Source organism: Sinocyclocheilus anshuiensis, unplaced genomic scaffold, assembly GCF_001515605.1.
Source record: "Sinocyclocheilus anshuiensis isolate Anshui unplaced genomic scaffold, SAMN03320099.WGS_v1.1 scaffold3132, whole genome shotgun sequence".
Lineage (NCBI taxonomy): Eukaryota > Metazoa > Chordata > Actinopteri > Cypriniformes > Cyprinidae > Sinocyclocheilus > Sinocyclocheilus anshuiensis.
Genome location: NW_015554059.1, coordinates 357,078 through 362,297, shown reverse-complemented (window position 1 = coordinate 362,297; position 5,220 = coordinate 357,078). Strand labels below are relative to the sequence as shown.

At 36.9% G+C, this 5,220-nt stretch overlaps 1 long non-coding RNA gene across 1 annotated transcript in view; it reads left to right on the top strand.

Moving 5' to 3' along the window:
- LOC107668534 (uncharacterized) overlaps positions 1-1,116 on the top strand; it is a 14,568-nt gene extending 13,452 nt beyond the window's left edge. The window contains exon 3 of the long non-coding RNA XR_001631905.1: positions 1,065-1,116. This is a non-coding gene — a long non-coding RNA (uncharacterized LOC107668534). The remainder of the gene's footprint in view (positions 1-1,064) is intronic.
- The last annotated feature ends 4,104 nt before the right edge of the window (positions 1,117-5,220 follow it).

Here is a 5,220-nt window from a genome sequence, read left to right as displayed (position 1 = left end):
TATTATAATAAATAAATAAATAATTTCTTCTTACTTTATTCCACCCTGTTCTATCTTGTATAGCTTGTATTCTAGATTATGTCTGAAACTTTGTGTTGCTTGCACTTATATTATTGGCTCCTTAAGATGAATTGTTTATTGTATTTCTTCACGTATAAGTCACTATAAATGTAATGCATATGTGTAAATGTACAGTAAATATAGATTAAAAAAAAGCATAAAATACTTAAACAGAATTTGTCACATTTGTGAAAAATGTGATATAATGTATATTTATATTTTACCTTCACATGTAAGCCATGTCTCCAAACTAGACTTGTGCCGGTATTCGGTAATACGATATATCACGATAATGAACATGCATGATATTGTTATCGCGGACAGCAGATGGTGCTGATGGAACAGCAGAAATGCAGCCGTTACCCCATAACTCTGTAACTAAAGCAGCTGTGCTGCTTTCTGTTTCTGAACTTTAATCTGTTTGAAACATTTGTTTACTTTATACATTGTTGTGTATTCCTTTATTGTATTTAAATGTCTAGTTCTTTTTGTTATGTTAAAAAAGTTGTTAAACCTGTTATGACAACACTTTTTTATAACTTTTCCCAATATCGTGATAATACCGTATACCGTGATAAAAGCTTAAGCAATTATCACAACATGAAAATTTGATATGTCATATGTCTACTTCAAACACACTTGTGCTGTTGTTTATGCATTTATAAAGATTATAGAAGATATAAAGAATGTAAAGAGTATAAATAAGATATTTTTCTATTCAACCTATGTTATCTTTTTAATCTTTTTTTACATTTTTGTATTTGTTAAATACATATTCATGGTCATATTTATACATTTCAGTGTTTGATTTTAAATTCAGCATGAAATGGAAAATTACCCTATCTATTTTCATGATCAGTTGCATGATATTTTTTCTTATGAAAGATTCATCCATGCATGTTTCATTTTTTTTAACCTTGTAAATTTTAATCAAAATGTCATAACTTGATTTGATGTATGACTTCTGTCATATTGTCTCTGAACTCTCCCCTTTCTTATTGTAGACTGCAAGCTCACATTAAGATCTGCCTCCACATGGGAGAATTGAACCATCCCTACATTTTCTGTCTATTTTGACCAAGACGTACTTCACGATATAGAAGAAAAGATCTGTCACTATTTTCGTCACACTGCAACTTTAAGGAAGTATTTGTTTCATTTTCAACATTTTCATGACGTGTTGTATCATCACTTGGTGTGATATGTTCAGTCTGGTACCTGAAGCAAAACCAGCTAACAACCGATCCATACTAAAGCATTTGCGTAGAACAGGAAGCACCAGTGGATGAAGCAGGAATCTTGAGCACATTTTTGGACTACCTCTATGAAATAAACTTTGTGCTCATATATTTGAGAGAAAGCTTTGTCAATGGTGTGTGTGTGTGTGTGTGTGTGTGTGTGTGTGTGTGTGCACTCACGTCACCCAACGTTGAAAGCCAAGCCCCCTGGGCGAGGGCTGTGAAGAGCTCGAATGAGACATGCACAATCAGTTCCACTCTTTACACCTCTCTCAGAAGCATATCTACTGCCACAGCGCTGTCTTCACAGGCCTCTCCATCAGTTAGTGGGCTGTGAGCTGGCACACTGCTCTGGCATATTCTTCCTGGTCTCAGTGAGATGCAGATGGAGACTGTTTTGCCTTATTATCTCTCATTATTTTTTTTTTATCGTTTCATTACTCAATTCACACATTTCTATCTTAATTTCTACTGACAACCTCTATTTTTTTTGTTTCCTCTTGGAGGATATAACTTTGATTTTCATCTCTCTTTCAGGGATTGTTCACTTTATCAGTTTTCTGTCCTCATTCTCCTTTAAACCTCTTAAGTTCCTTATTTATGCTGCATTCCATTCAATGTGGAAAGTCTGGATGTTGGAGAACTTGGAAACACTTGTTAAAGTTTCTATATTACATGTTTGCTTACACGTGCAGGTGTGTGAAAGTCCCAGTACATAAAGAACTTTGGTTAATAATAGTTTCTACAGATTGGGTGGCAAATTCGTACAAGCTGACTATAGACCTTAGTCAGGGTAGAGCCACATTTAATTTTTGACAGAAATGAAAACTGTGTGAGACAGAATTACAGTGTGTTGTGTATTGTGCTGATTTGTTCAGCTGGCAAAGCATCTTTCCACATGAAAAAATAACTTTCAGTACTGTAGACAAAAAGTCCATAAAACAGTTTGTAAAGTTGGAAAGTTTTGGAAAATTTTATACAGTACATATTAATGTAAAGACTACATGTCTATCCCTCACAGTCTCATTGTCATCCCTGTAAATTTCAGTATGGTATCTTCCCTTGCTAAAGTCGATTATCCATCTTCACACAGTTGGATTATGCTATTTTACTGATGTTTCCACTGTTGAATAACTGTTTTATGTCTTATTCTGAAGACTGAAAAGCTGAGTGACGGGAAAAATAAAAGTATAGAATGAGAATAAAAACATAATCAGGCATATGTTCAAATGCACAGTGTAGAAAAATACATTTTGGGCATTTTGAATTGATTTAGGTGCCTTGAGTCCCAGTGAAGTCTGGCAGGTTGCAGTGGACTGTTGCATCCAATCTAGCACTAAGATGCTAATATAACACAGAAAATGTGAGAAAATAAATTATGCTATCGAAGGGCTGTGTATTATAAAGTGATTTGTTCATTAAAACAAATTGGGGCATTGTAAGTCCTTGCAACAATGCCAAGCGACATGTCACATGACCAGAGGTGCCATTACGCAGAAACACACGCAGGTCTATCGGGATGCTGACATGTGTTTAGGGGTGGTTGTGGGAGGAGGGAAGGGTAGTGCATTTGGAGGGTGCCTCTCCAGGGGTCACCATGTTTTACTCTTCCCACAATCCCCTTAGAACAAAGGCGTCATTGACAGGAGGAATGTGCCAGGCCACCAGCTAACATGCTAACACCCTCCTTAAGCTCCCTCCCCCTTAACACACGGGGTCTAACCAAGTGATTAGTTGGGGATTAAAATATTTGCTGTGCAAATACCTGACGTGGCTGTACGAATCAACGCCACAGCATAGTTCAAAGACACTCGTTGAACTCGAGCGAGACCTCTAAACTCATGCCTCAGACCAACCCCAGACAGCTTCTCAATAGACCTCTAGACGTCTGCTAAGACGTCTACTAATGACTGGCCCATAGTCATCTTTGTAAGACACAAACAACCTACTAGATCTACTAAAAGAAAGAAAATCACCCAAAAATAAAATTATTTTACTCACACTCATGTTGTTCCAAACCTGTTTGCATTTCTTTAGTGGAACACTAACACTTTTGGAAAATTGTTGGTAACCAAACCATTTAGGTGACCATTTATTTCCATTGTATGGACAAAAACCACTGAGACATTCCTCAATATGTCGTCTTTTATATTCCACAGAAGAAGATAAGTCATGCAGGTTTGGAACAGCACTCATTTAGGTTGGCTAATAAGTCTTGAGAATCAGCTGTCATTTAAATCATCTCAGTAAGTACGTTTACATGTATGTTTGCACTTGGATAAATGCAGAGCACTAATTCCGAGTATGGGTCACCATACTTGGCCACATGTCACGTCACTCTCTCACTACAGTGGGTTTTGGGGTGTATTCAACCTTCAGTCTCATTCGCTCTAAGAATACATGACACAATTTTGGAATCAAATATTTCAAGGATTAAAAACACCCTAACACTGTCTTTCACAGCATGTGCAGAGGCTTTTTGTATACAAGCTGGATTGAAGGTGCAAATTTCATAGGCAAAAAAGGTCCACTCTCCATTGCCCAATTTTTGTGATGTGTTTATGAACAACTTTGGCACTAATCAGACCACAGTCAGAGGCTTTTCGTCCAATTTAGCATGTTGAATCGTGTTGGAGACATCTTTGAAAGAGACCACACTGATTGGCTGTTTAGCTTAGCGAAACAGTGCACAAGAAGAAAAACAAAACAGGCAAAAACTCTGAAATGAAGAGGGCGCACAGAGAAGTCTCTTCTACTTTCTTAGTTACATGACAATTCCAATATACACTGTTGGCTTTTGGTGCTGCTAGTTCTTTGATTTCAGCTTGGTGTGTCACATACTTTAACCGCCATAGGTTATATATATATATATATATACATAACTATTGAAGAATAGCAAAGTGCAGTAAACTGTAGAACTATTTGAGATACAAACCGGTGTATTTGTGATTACTAGAATGTAAAAAATATGCTGATAAATACCAGTTTGCAACATCAAGCAGCATAACAAACTCTTTTGTATAGCTAATATTGCTGGAAGTGGCTCTGGGAGCCTTGCAAATTGGCTGCACCTGCTCTTAGGTTAAAAATCAGATGACTAGATTTAGAAATATGACCGCAGCTTTCACACAAAAAAATCAGAAGATAGTCCTTTTAATCCAGATGAAATAAAATGTGCAATTATGTATTGTTTTATTGCGACTGAATCTAACTTTTACAGTGCATATAAATGCACTTGTAGTGTCAGAATCACTACGAGGAAACTTTATATGGGAAACTTTTAGCGCAAGATATTTTGTTTCAAACAATATTGTAATCAACATTTTTGTTTTTGTTATTATAACCAGCTGTTATTTAACAAAGAACTTAATTACAACTAATTTCTTGCACACAGTAGCTGCCAAATGCTTTATGACTTTATGGGTTGAAACAATGCTGACTGTAAACACACACAAACCCCAAATCATCAGTCTGACCACAACCGTTCTTTTTTTTTTTTTTTTTTTTGCAATCATGTGCAGTTCCTTTATTAAGGAACCCTAACCCCTACGACTCCAACCTTTAGTATTATATTTAACCTCCAGCAGTCATTTGGCACCAGTTTCTCTTGATTTTCGGCTGCCTCCCTCCACACACCTTTTCATCACGCTGCATTTACTTATGTACGGCTGGTTGTTGAAGCAAAGATTTAATTACTTTCTGTTAAATTAATTTGAGAAGGAAAATAAACAGGCTGGTGGTAGGTCTGAGGAACAAAAGGCGGGAGATGCTGGGAGCGAGAGCAGAGAGTGAGTGTTGCTGAATGAGCCGAGGCACGCGGGGAAAGGAAAAAAGCAGCCAGGCTTCAATTAAACAGACCCCTAGCAGCTCAGACCAGTGCTACCTGCAGCCCTTCAGAAACGTATTGATGCAGTCCATATAA